Raw genomic sequence first — 14,708 nt, 5'->3', positions numbered from 1 at the left:
CAAACATCCGTTTATCCTTTCATACATGGTTCGTTGCTCCGGAGTCGATCCACCAAGCAACATCATCATCCTGCACATAGAATGATTCAGGGATAAATGAAACATAATAAACATAATTCTGATTAGAATTATCAAAGTTAGTCAAAAACTGACCTCCTTTAACTTGGGCCGAAGACCCGTTCACTTTCCCATTGGCTCCACTGTTTCCAGCACCATTGTTGCCCAAATTCACATGACAATCACGCTTGCAATGCCCAACTTGATTGCACCTCCAACAAACCAGATCCTTTCTCCTTTTGTTGGAGTTGCTTGGGACATGTTCCTGCTTACGTTTGCCATGTCCTTTGTGGTTCTGGTTCCTTGGTTTGTTTTCAACCATATGAACCGAGGGCTGTCCAGGTTCAACTTTTCCTTTGGGTTTTTCAGATTTGTCACTTTCCTTCGCACGAAGAGATTCTTTAATACGAATGTGACTAGCAAGTTGAACCAATGACAGTTCCTCCTTTTGATGTTTCAAGTTATGTTTCAAGTCTTTCCAGGACGGAGGCAGTTTGTCAATGATAGTGGACACAGCTATGGATTCATCCATATTCATTTTGTACAGTTTAAACTGTCCGTATATGCCAAGGAGTTCATTGTACTGTTCAGTGACAGACCTTGAATCTTCCATTTTATAATTATTAAAGTCACTAGCCAGAAACTTCTTGCTAGAAGCATCCTCAGTAATGTATTTCAGTTCAAGGGTATCCCACAACTCCTTGGCACACAAGGCTTCACTATGGATATCAAATAAAGCATCAGACATACCGTTCAGAATGTGACCTTTGCAGATGTAGTCATCATTGTCCCACTTCTGTCTCTTTCTTGTCTCTTCAGTCGTCTCAACAACACCTTCCTCAGGCTCTGCTGGTATTGGAATGGTCAGCACGTATGCTGCTTTCAGAGTGGTCAGCATGAAGTGCATCTTTTTCTTCCAGCGCCTGAAATCGACGCCTTCAAACTTCTCCAACTTGGCAAACTTAGTGGTCATCTCGCGGATTGAGTCACCCATCTCCAGAAACAGTGAATATCAGTTCGATTGTTGGGAAATTTAGGGTTTATGGTGGAGATCTGGATACCAACTTGGATCGTGATATCACTTTCCGAACTGATATTTCTACCCTATGCCTGGGTTACAAGAAATTCAGCCTAGGATAATCCAAGTGGACACTTACGTTTCTAGGCACAACAAAACGTAAGCCAATATGCTAAAGGGTTCTGTAAATGTGTGATGAAAAACGAGAGCTAAAGAACGTCTCCCTTCTGTAAAGGAAGAGTTGTTTATATATTAAACACGATTAGGGTTTCATTAGGGTTGGGCCGTCATTAGTTGCTTTGGAAGCAAGTAATATTAATCCGGATTAGGGATACCAAAACTAACGAGTTTCGTTAGTTTTACCATAATCACCCTCAAGAAATTGAGTTTTCCATTATGTTCCCACATGCAAAATTCGGTGAGGTTTTGGGGCGCTGCCCCAAACCCCGGGGGGGCGATGCCCCTCGACCCTGCCCGCTGACCTGGCAGCGGGACCCCAGCCAGGGGCTCTGCCCCTTGGAAACCCCGGACCCGGGGGCGCTGCCCCCGGACCTTCGACTAGTCGTCGAAACGGCTTCTGATTCGATCTTATACATGCGTCCACTCCGCACAACCCGGCACATATATTAGAGTACAATCATGAAGCCCCTTAGCTCACATGTTAGTTCCAGTTACTTAAAATGACATGGTGACACTAAAATCACCAACAGGCTTTATGTGTAGATCAGTAGAAGTAAAACGACAAGAAGGTTACGTAGGGATGGGGATAATAATGTCATTGAATAGGGACTAGTTGTCAATGGGACAAAAATGTTATTTTTTGTTCCACCCAAAAGATGGAACAAGGTGAACAGGGACTAGTTCTAATCTATCATCTATGCAAAAGACATAAATACCCTTCTCATCCTCATAATTGAAAATAGTCCGTGTAACAGATATGACATAATCCCATCAAGATTGGTGATTAAAGAGAATCACCCTCCATTTAATTGGCCTTGAGGCAAGTATTGTTTATTTATTTTTACTTAATAGACTAAATATGGACAAGACTTAATCTGCTAAGTTATATATGAGTGTTTACTATAGCATCCAAGTTTTATTTTATCTTATTACACAAAAGAAGGTTAAATGTAAGAAATAACAATGTACTTTCATATATTGTATGTTATATTATCCTACCTTCATTTCTTAATACAACATTGCACTTGCTTTTCAGTAAATAGAGCATCTTTATTCTTACTTGGGTAACATATTATACTTTGATTTCTAAATATGTGAATCAAGTGGTTGCATGATTCAAATTTGCAGGTCTTGTTGATGTGTGTAGTGTCAAGCAAAGTAGCTCAAATGTTGTGAAGGTGGTCAACATTGTTCTTGTGGTTCTACTACCATTTGTTGATGACTTTCATCTCCTACATATTTGATGTATTACATTTATCTATTATTGGAACGATTATTTGTATGACTTTAAATTTTGTGCAATGGGTTGTATTTATTGTATATGATATTTTATTTTGTATTATTAGACTTTAAATTCTAATTTAATTTGAAAATTAGTAAATCTATACATAATATATTTTTTAAACATTTAAAATTACGATACGTAAAAGTGTGTGTCATCTTCATTTATGACAGAGGCTTTAATGATACGTATTAGCGTGTCATAAATGCGTGTCGTTAGGTTACGACATGCAAATGCGCGTTGTCTTTTTTTATGACAGGGCTTTCCTTGACAAGCAATGTGTGTCGTAAATGTGCGTCGTAAGTTTACGACAAGCAAACGCGTGTCGTCTTTCTTTATGACAGGGCCTTCCTTGACACACATTTGTATGTCATGTGTGGCTTTTACGACATGCAATGCATATTATTAAATGGTATTTTTGTAGTAGTGCCTAAGGAACTCCACAAAACCGTCCATGATATGGATGCTTCTAGAATTGTCTCTTTGGTTCAATTATTAAACAATTACAATTCACCCCTTGCACCTTCAATTAATTTCTATTAATCCCGAATTAATTCCAGATTAATTTTGATTAATAATTAATCATTTCTAATTGATGTCATATTAATTTATTAGCAATATACATAAACAAATAAATTATTTTAACAATTTATCTTAAATTAACTTATTAATCACATAATAAATTAATAAACCAACTCTTTATTTCTAATTAACATATTAACTATATAATATATTCACAAATTATTTCCTCATAATTTACAATTAGCTTATTAATCATATAATAATCTAATAAATCATCATCTCTCTATAAATGACATTCTAATCAAGTTCTAGTTATGAGGACAACCCAAAAAGGACTTAGCTTCTAGTTACAAAAATATACCAATTTAGTTACTCGCTTAGACACCTTAATCCAACATCCCTCAACTCAGAACACCATACCGAGGGCTAGGGAAGATGAGTGCGGGAAAAGAGTGAGGAGAGCCTATCCCCCACTCTCTCTCCTCGTGTGATTGATCAGTCTTTTTTTTTTGGTTTTCTTTAATATTTATTAAATTATATACCTACTTATAAAATTATAAAAATATATATATCAAAATTCATGGTTTTTAATGTAACATCCCAAGACCAAGTATATCTCATAAACTCTTGTTTTATTATAAATGTCAAGTTTGACCCTTTAAGTGAGAAAAGGTAGTAGCTGAGTATGCAGGGCGTACGCATGTGTACACTCAGCGTACTCATGTGCGTGATTTGGACACAGAGGCCACCTAGTACGCTGGGCGTACTAGGCTCAGAGTGAAAACTCTAATTGTGGGGTGTGTCCCTATTTAAGGAACATGATGGCCTCATTTATGGCCACCATTTCTAGCCTTCAACCATCTCAAAACCCTAATTTTCGTTCCTTTAGCTTAAGTGACCATTTGTGGGCTTCTAAGTATTCTTGTGGGATTCTTTGAGTGAAGAAAGAGCACTGAAGAGAATAAAGTTGGAGTCCAGGCTTTAGATCTGAGCTTTTCTGTGGTTGGAGCATCATTTGAAGGTATAAAGCTCAAAGCTTTCTTATCCTTTTTGATTTGTGCATATTATGGTTCATTTTAGGGTTTTTGTCCCAAATCTTGAAGCTTTATGAGTTGTTGAACTCCAAAGCCTAATATACGTCCCTTTAAGTGTCTTTAGTCGAGTGGACTCATAAAAATGGGGTCTTGGACGTCAAAACCACCCCATGCATGAGATATGAGCATTTTTGGGAGTAAAGAGTGAGAGTTTTTGGGTTTGGGACTTTCTCAGCCATGCACAGGCTTAAAGTCACGAACTTTATAGAGAATGAGCCTTTAGGGAGTCCAGATCTGAGAGTATAGCTATGGTCTTAACGGATTAAGACCAAGAGAGTGGGAAAAACAAGTCTGGGACGTACGCCGATCGTACTCCCAGGTACGCGCATCGTAGCGTCGAGGATCCCCGATGCATGCATGGCGAGATAGTACGCCCAGTGTAAAGGGGTTGTACGCCCAGCGTACGCGCTGCGGTTGACTTTTGTTGACTTTTAGGGTTTGGTCAAGTTATGGACTATAGAGGCCAGAGAAGGGTAGAATGGTCTTTTATCCTTATGTGAATTTGTAGTGGGTTTAGCCTGGCTTCTTTGAGGGTCGTTTATTAATTAGAGATAATTATGGTATGTGTTAGGCAGAGGCTAGACCGGTGATTCGAGTACGAGGTTTATTTGCTTGCTTACGAGGCGAGTCTTCTCAATATACTTACCATGAGTGGTAACTTTGTGTGACCGGAGGGTCTTGTATGTTTATATTGAGTATTGTGATATCATGCATTATGTCTTTGTGATTTATGTTGTGTATTATTCTGAGATTTACTGAGTTAGGACCGAAGGGTCCACCCGAGTTGTGGGACCGGAGGGTTCCACCGAGACACATTGACCGGAGGGTCTTATTCGAGATATAGCCATGAGAGGCTAATGATATGTGTGTGGTATTTTGGGGAACTCACTAAGCTTCGTGCTTACCGCGTTATGTGATATGTGTTTCAGGTACTTCTCAGGATCGCGGGAAGGCGCCGGCTTGATTGTACACACGAGATGGAGTTATGTTTTTGAGGATCCTGGATTTTTATTCAAACATTATGGATATGTGTTTTTGATAATTTGACACTTTGGGGTTTTTGTGAAATGTGTTAATGAGAAATATGTGATTTTAAAATGAAAAATTTGTTTGAAAGTTTATGGTGTTACAAGTTGGTATCAAAGTCTTTGTTTGAGCGATTTGGATGTACCTTCGGGTATGTCTGGACTCAAACTGAGGATTTGAGAAAAAATTTCAAAGGAAATGATTTTTCTAAAACTAGTAAGAGTTTTAAGAGAAAAACGAGATGGAGCGGTGTGTACAATCTGCCAGAGCCCGAACGGTGATTTCCCAAAATACCCTTACTTGTTTGTGTTATGAGATATTCATGAGATATTAGGGATGCATGCTAGAGGATAGGCTAGGTATTTCATATTTTAGGGCTAGAGTTGCCTGATTTGTGATGCCTTTAGCTTAGGAGATGCTATTGATCGATGTTATCTGTTATTTGCCTTGAGTATGAGCTGAGTAAGAGTATCCAGCAGGAATCACTTAGAAAAAGTTCTTAGTCGAGGGATAATCTAGGAGAGATACCTAGAAGAGCATATGAGGAGCCTACTGAGAGAGTAGTCTGATATTTGTGAGAGATAGAGTACTTGTGAATTGGGATCCTAGGAGGAGGACTTGGGGTGAATACAGGTTGGTGTGGAAGGTAGTATTCGGCCCGTACTACTGAAAGCACCAGATCTATATGCAACCCAAGTAAGAATCCTGAGGATGCTAAGGAGGATGTAGGGACGGGTAATCGATTGTGAGTATGCTCGAGCTAGTCTCTGATGATTTTCGTGTTGTGTTTCAAAGACATTATGTGGGTACACGCTACAACCCCGGGAGCAGTAGGACCAGTGATGAGGAGATCCGCATGATCATTGCGGAGGAGGTGGCCGCAGCCATTCGGGAGGTGAAACCGGAGATGTTTGGGTCTATTAAGACCACACTGATTGAGACTATCGATGAGCGATATGTTGCCGTTACTTAGGCTGCTGCTGCTGCAGCCATCGCCGTTGCTAGGCCACAGGGAGGTGACTCGTTGTTGCTACAGGAGTTCAGCAACACGAAGCCACCATAGTTTGATGGGACACAGGATCCGATTGCTGCTATGAGATGGATCTCCGACATATAGGGGTGTTTTTACACGGGTTCATGCCCCGAGCACCTGAGGGTTCGGTTTGCACTGAACAAGCTTCTCTTGGGAGCGAAGGACTGTGGAAGTTCGTGACCGCCAGATTTACTCCTGCAGATCATGCTGCAGTGACATGGGAGAGGTTTATGCAGTTGTTCAGAGACCAGTATGTTCCCCCGGTGGAGAGGGAAAGATTAGCCCAGGAGTTTCTGTCTCTCAAGCAGAAGATAGAAACTGTGACTGAGATCACGAGGATGTTCCATGAGAGGGTGTTGTTTTTCCCTGAGCACGTGTCTACTGAGCAGGCATGTGTGAGCCAATATCTGAGCATACTGAGGAGGGATATACAAGAGTTCGTAGTGAACTTGTCATACCGGACATTGGCTGAGCTTCAGACCAATTCCAGGCGGAGGGAGATTGAGCTATAGTTAGAGGCCACGGAGGAGGGAGAGTCCCAGGTGAGGGACCGGAGACCAGTGCAGTCGCAGCCGGCGACGGAGCGGGCCAAGCCTGCTGATACGAGAGATGGGTCCAGAAGGGCCGCACTTGTGGCAAGTGCGGCAAGAGTCACGAGGGATCATGTCGGGAAGGGATTTGCTACAAATGTGGCAAAGATGGGCACATGGCGAAGGATTGCCCTAAGGGGTTTGCAGTTTGCTTTCACTGTAACCAGACCGGCCATCAGAAGGCCGAGTGCCCTCAGCTCATTCAGGGATCAGCTCAGGGTTCTGCTCTTGTTGCTTTACGTGCTACTGATAGTCGGCCAGCGAAGGTCGAGACACCGAGAGCTCGTGGGAGAGCTTTTCAGCTGACAGCGGAGGAGGTCCGCGCAACACTTGATGTCGTGGCTGGTACGTATTTCCTTATTTTTATTATTTTAAGATTTGTTGTGCTTATACTGTGTTGTATATAGGTACTTTTCTTGTGAGTTCTGTATCTGCTTTGGTGTTATTTGACTTGGGTGCGAGTCTATCCTTCGTGTCTTTAGCTTTTAGTTGTCACATCAGTATCACACGTGAGGCGTTGAGTCGACCTCTAAGGGTTTCTATAGCCGACGAGCATGCGATTTTTTCCACTGATGTATTTCGGGGATGTGTACTAGAGATTTTTGGTGTTGAGTTCCCAATAGATCTGGTGCCGATAGCAATGGGTGATGTGTGACATCCCCAAATTCACGGCCAGAAAAAACCGGTTTAATTTATGCTTTTTAACATAATTTTAGAGTAATCCTTTGATTAGAAGAGTTGCGGAATTTGTTCCCAAAACGAAATATGATAAAATAAGATTTACCAAAGCATTTCTTAAAGAAATGTATTTTCATTATATAACAAAACTCGGGATGTCATATTCCGATACAGACAAAAGCATAAACGACACATTATAAGCCTTACAACAGTTATATACACTACAGGCCTATAATAAAAATATCTTGATAAGTCGTCCAACTTATGCTCTCGCGCCACTACCTGTAATACAAAGAAAACTGAGTGGGTCAGGCTTGGGAGCCTGGTGAGCATATAGGGTTATCAACCCACAATAAATAATTATATTAATTTCATCAACCAACAATAACCCAATTACCCATTCCCGTTATCCTCACTTTACGTCCCTAAAACAACTATCACAAGAGACCTAGCCTAAGGATTTTCATCGGGGTGACAACAAATGCTTCAGGGTTTCCTTAGCAATATATATCAAATAAGGCAACTGTGTGGGGGATGGAGTACAGCAAATGAACACCCAAGTTCATTAACACCTACAGGTGGCGAGCCTGCCAGTGTTCCACTAGACTGTCTAGAAAAGTCCGTGGTCGTCATCTAAACTCCGGTAGATGACTGGATCATAATAACATCGAGGCCTCTCATCATTTTATCACACGTCAACTATCTACCCATGTTTTACCCAACATTTTAGTAGATAATAATATACTTATACATTCCTATACAACTTAAAACCTGTATAAAATATTCATCAATACTCACTCCAAATACACAGATAATATATACATACACATAACATGTACTCTATAGAAGATACTTCATAACTATGTGTTAGAAGAAAGGGATTATACACTCTCTTAAAACGTATACTTAATACATTCAAGAAATACTTGTATTAAAATCGTGTTTATGGAAGAGACTATGCACTCACTTGATAAGACGATGCTCGGACAGCACTACGGCTCTTCAAGTAGTAATTCTTCGATGAATCCGGGATATCTTCACACACCGAGCTTCTCGCGGGCAGAGCTTTGGCTCGAAAACTCTTTTCTTCACGGGAACTTCGGAGCGTCGGGACTTGCTTCGGGTGTCGAGATGATATCGGGGCTTCGGGGGTGCTTCAAGAGGGCTAGAGAGGGTATCGGGAGTGAGAGAGTAAGTGAATTAGCAACCATGACCGGCTGCCCTTCGGTTTCTATTTATAGGGCCATTTTTCTGGATTCACGTCGTGAGTCTCAAAATTCACGTCGTGAGCAGTAGTCATCAGGTGCGTCATCGCAACTTGGGTTTATCAGGCTCCAGAAGTCATTAATACTAAGTTCACGCCGTGAACACTGTGTTCACGTCGTGAACTCTGACACAGTGTCGGGGTTTGCGCCCCGAACTTCAGAAATTCATATCTTTCGCATACGAGCTCCGTTTTCGACGTTCTTTATATCCACGCGTAGGTGAGATTATGCTCTACAACTCTCGTTAAGACTTCTTCGGCTAATTTTGACTTTATTTTTTTATTATATTATTTTTAGTAGGCCGGGACAGGAAAACTCCGTTAAAAATTCACAACTCCTTCATCTGACGTCCGTTTTCATCTGTCTTTTTACCATTGGACTACTATCGACGAGATCTTCGATTCTCGTTTAGATTGTTTCGGCTAGAAATCACTCGATCTCATATTCGAACTTTGGGCTGCATATCGCTAAAACGAAACTTCGAAAAATCATAACTTCCTCATACGAAGTCAGATTTAGACGTTCTTTTTATGCACGCTCTCGGTTTAACATATTCTACGACTTTCGTTTAGATCACTAAGGCTAAATATCGCTCTATCATAAATTTACTATTTACGTCACGCAGTGTCGTACCGGTTCTGTCGCGAAACTTCGACAGGTCATAACTTCTTCGTTATAACTGGGATTTCGGCATTATTTATATATATCCGGAACCCTTGTCACGACCACTACAACTTCCTTCGTAGATATAGGGTTTATCTAATATTTTACTTTATCGCTTATTTTTATCCTTAATTCATTTAAATCACATAATTAAGCAATAAACATATAATACTCAAATAATACATTTTTATTATTTCAAAACGAGTTACAAAGGTTAACCTAGACTATTAAATCATCATTAATGCCTAGCCTAGAAACACAGGCGTTACAATTCTCTCCCCCTTAGGATGATTCCGTCCCCGGAATCACACATCAACAAACAAATGTGGATGGCGACTCATCATGTCACTCTCCGTCTCCCAGGTGAGATTTGGCCCATTTGTATGTTTCCAACGGACAAGCACTAATTCGACCATCTTGCGTCGTAACTTCTTAGTCTTTCGGTCAACGATTGCCTCTGGTTCTTCAATTAACCTTTTTTTCTCATCAATTCTTAACTCAAAAATTGGAATTATGTCGGGAACTTCTCCCGTGAACTTCCTCAAATAACACACATGGAAAGTGTTATGAATTCCATTCAGTTCTTCGGGTAATTCGAGCTTGTAAGCTTGGTTCCCAATCCTTTGAAGAACTTTAAACGGTCCAATAAACCTTGGACTTAACTTTCCTCTTTTACCAAATCTTATAAGTCCCTTCCACGGAGAGACTTTAAGCAAAACTGAATCTCCAACTTCAAATGTCATCGGTCGTCTTTTCTTGTCAGCATAGCTCTTTTGACGATCCTGAGCCGCTAACATTCTCTCCCTAATTATTTTCAGCTTTTCAGCAGTCTGATGGACTATCTCGGGTCCCATAAACTGCTTTTCCCCAGCCTCAAGCCAACAAGATGGCGTACGACACTTCTGTCCGTACAAAGCTTGATAAGGTGCCATCTTAATGCTCGAGTGGAGACTATTATTGTAGGAAAATTCTACCAAAGGCAAATGTTCATCCCAGTTGCCTTGGAATTCCAGGGTACATTCTCTCAACATATCTTCAAGTGTTTGTATCGTCCGTTCGCTCTGACCATCAGTCTGTGGATGGTAAGCTGTACTCAAACACAACTTCGTACCCAATTCCTCTTGTAGACTTTTCCAAAACCTTGAGGTGAAACGACTGTCACGATCCAATACAATCGTTAAGGGAACACCGTGAAGCCTCAAAATTTCCTTCACGTAAGAATTCGCAAGTTTATCCATAGACCATTTCTCATTGGCTGCTATGAAGTGCGCACTCTTAGTGAAGCGATCAACGACCACCCACATCATGTCGTGACTATTCTTTGTTCTGGGCAGTTTAGTGACAAAATCCATGGCAATGTCTTCCCACTTACCCATCGGTACAGGTAAAGGTTCTTAACTCCCATATGGTTTCTGATGTTGTGCCTTAACTCTAGCACATGTCACACACTCGGCCACATACTTTGCAACATCAAGCTTCATCGTCGGCCACCAGTAGTAGGGTTTTAGGTCCCTATACATTTTAGTGCTGCCAGGATGAATCGAGTACATGGTTTTGTGAGCTTATTCCATTAGAAGATCTCTTATTCCTCCTGACTTAGGCACCCAAATTTGATCTTGGAATACCTTCAGTCCGTGACTGTTTATACCGAACACTAACGTTTTGCCCAAACGTTCTTCCTTTTGGTCATTCTTCTCAGAAGCTTCTTCTTGAGCTTTCTTTATACTCTTCACAATTGTCGAGACAACTTCTATTCTCAACGCTCTTGGCCTTTTTCTCTCAAGATTGACTTTCCGACTGAGAGCATCAACAACAACATTGGCTTTACCGGGGTGGTAAAGTATCTTACAGTCGTAGTCCTTAAGTAACTCTAGCCAGCGTCTTTGCCTCATATTCAATTCTTTCTGATTAAAGAGATATTGGAGACTCTTATGATCAATGAAAAGTTTGCACTTCGTGCCATAGAGGTAATGCCTCCATATTTTTAGAGCAAATACTACCGCTGCAAACTCCAGATCATGAGTGGGGTAGTTTTTTTCATGCTCTTTCAGCTGTCGAGACGCATATGCTATCACCTTTTCTCTTTGGGTTAAAACACAACCCAACCCAACCCCAGACGCATCACTATAGACAGCGAAGTCCTCATCTCCATCGGGTAGAGAAAGAATCGGTGCTTCACATAGCTTCTTCTTTAGCAACTCGAATGATTCTTTGTGCTTATCACTCCAAGCATAAGTAGCTCCTTTGTGGGTCAAAGCTGTCAATGGAGTAGCGATCGAAGAAAAGCCTTGGATAAACCTTCGGTAATATCCGGCTAATCCCAGAAAGCTTCGGATCTCTGTGGGACTTTTTGGTTGTTCCCACTTCATCACAGCTTCAATCTTTGCTGGATCAACCATTATCCCTTCTTGGTTGACCACGTGACCCAAGAATTGGACTTCTCGAATCCTAAAATCACATTTGGAGAACTTAGCATACAACTTCTCCTTCTTCAAGACTTCTAACACTTCTCGCAAGTGTCTGTCATGATCCTCTTGGCTTTTCGAGTAAATCAGAATGTCATCTATGAACACTATTATAAATTTATCAAGGAACGGTTTACAAACCATGTTCATTAAATCCATGAATGCTGCTGGAGCATTGGTTAGTCCAAACGACATAACCAAAAACTCGTAGTGTCCATATCGTGTTCTAAATGCAGTCTTCTCGATATCCTGCTGTCTCACCTTCAGCTGATGATATCCTGACCTTAGGTCAATCTTTGAAATATAACTTGAACCTTGTAGTTGATCGAACAGGTCATCAATCCTTGGCAATGGATATCTATTCTTTATCGTTGCCTTATTCAGCTCTCTGTAATCAGTGCACATCCTCATACTCCCATCCTTTTTCTTTACGAATAACACCGGAGCTCCCCAGGGTGATGAACTAGGTCTAATGAAACCTTTGTCCAATAACTCCTGAAGTTGCATCATCAGCTCCTTCATCTCTGTTGGTGCTAATCGGTACGGTGCTTTTGCTATTGGCGTGGTTCCTAGAAACAAGTCGATACAGAATTCTACTTGTCGATCACGCGGTAATCCAGGAAGATCTTCGGGAAATACTTCCGGATAATCACACACCACGGGAATGCTCTGCATCTCCTTTTTCTCCTTCTTTGCATCAATCACGAATGCCAAATATGATGTACATCCTTTGGCCAAACACTTTCTGGCTTTCATAAGAGAAATGATTCCAGAATTTACCCTGCGTTGTCCCCATACACCATAAATGACTCATTCCCTGGCGGGTTTACTTTTACTATCTTCTTCCTGCATAATATTTCGACATCATTGGCGCTAAGCCAATCCATTCCCAACACGATGTCGAAAGCGTTTAGTTCGATAGGAAATAATTCCTCATGGAACTTATTCCCATTCAAGTCGATGAGGATGTTTTTCATAATATGGCCAACAGGTACAAACTTGCCACTAGCAACTTCGACTAATAAAGCATTATCTAGTCTATCGACAGGCAAAGCTAGTTTTCTACCAAATTCATGCGAAATAAAGGAGTAGTTGGCTCCAGAATCAAATAAAATTTGGGCAGACAATTCGTTTACGAGAAAGGTACCTGAAGCGACATCAACTTCTTCCTTCGCAGCTTCAAGTGTCATCTGAAAGGCTCTCGCCTTCGGCTTTGGTGGAATGTTGGGTTTTGCTGCCTCCTTCTTTTTCGAACAGTCTTTCAAAATGTGCCCTTCTTCGTTACATCCAAAGTACATCCTCTTGTTGGACGGAAACTTGTTGGCATAATGCCCAGTTTTTCCACATTTGTAGCAGGTCACCTCCTCACTACACTTCCCAGAGTGCTTTTTCTTGCACTTTTCACACCATTTCCCTTCGCCTTTTCCTCCTCCTCCAAACTTCTTCGAATTAGACTTCGAAAATTTGCTTTTCTTGTTGGAACCTGAAGTTCCTTCAAACTTTCTCTTTTCGCCAACTTCAACCTTGCTGACGGTTCTCCCCTTGATCATATCCTCAACAGACTTGGCAGCCAAAATAGCTGTCTCCAGAGTAGGTGCCTGACGTACTGGCACTGTGTACTCCCATGTGAGTCCTTTTGCGTACTGGTCAACTTTTGTCAGCTCGTCTGGGACGATGCGCAAAGCAAACTCTATTTTGTCTGTAAAGGAATTGGTGTATTCATCAACTGACATGCTGTCTTTCTTCGATGTCAGAAATTTGTTCTCCAACTCCAGCAGATTTTGGGCCGAGTAGAACTTGCGCTTGAATTGCACCAAGAACTCTGCCTAAGTCAGTTGCAGTGGCTCATTAGGGCTTAGGGTCTTCCCCAGAGTGTTCCACCAACGAACAGCGCCACCTCTGAACTGACGTACTGCGAACGTGGTATGCAACTTGCCTCTGCAACCACACGTCATGAAGGCTAGTTCCATCTCCGAGATCCAATTGTTGTTCTTGCCATTGTTGATCTATACACCGAATAAGGTGAATTTAGATCCTCATTCATGATAGATATTTAAATTATCCAAATTACTCCGAAACGTTTACATGCTAGTTCTAATACCGTAATCCTACGCTTAGAATCCTAAACACATAAGGTTTCCAGATCCGGTTGGCAATAAACCGTAGATCCGAACAAATAACATCATATATGGCAATCATATAACATTTAGCACATAAAAGCATTTTAGGCATCTTTCCTAAAATATACTAGTGCTCGTGTCTAAAATACAACAGACACTCATCTCACAATCTTTACTTAGCATCCTAAGTTTAAGTCTAGAAATCCTATAAATTCCTAGTTCGCTTAAACTGATGCTCTGATACTAACTGTGACATCCCCAAATTCACGGCCAGAAAAGACCGGTTTAATTTATGCTTTTTAAAATAATTTCAGAGTAATCCTTTGATTAGAAGAGTTGCGGAATTTGTTCCCAAAACGAAATATGATAAAATACGATTTACCAAAGCATTTCTTAAAGAAATGTATTTTCATTATATAACAAAACTCGGGATGTCATGTTCCGATACAGACAAAAGCATAAACGACACATTATAAGCCTTACAATAGTTATATACACTACAGGCCTATAATAAAAATATCTTGATAAGTCGTCCAACTTATGCTCTCGCACCACTACCTGTAATACAAAGAAAACTGAGTGGGTCAGGCTTGGGAGCCTAGTGAGCATATAGGGTTTTCAACCCACAATAAATAATTATATTAATTTCATCAACCAAAAATAACCCAATTACCCATTCCCGTTATCCTCACTTTACGTCCCTAAAACAACTATC

The sequence above is a fragment of the Lactuca virosa genome, chromosome 9 (genome assembly GCF_052849685.1).
Source record: "Lactuca virosa cultivar CGN04683 chromosome 9, Lactuca_virosa_CGN04683_v6, whole genome shotgun sequence".
Taxonomy (NCBI): domain Eukaryota; kingdom Viridiplantae; phylum Streptophyta; class Magnoliopsida; order Asterales; family Asteraceae; genus Lactuca; species Lactuca virosa.
The sequence above is the reverse complement of the archived record's forward strand: the minus strand, read 5'-3'. Positions refer to the sequence as shown.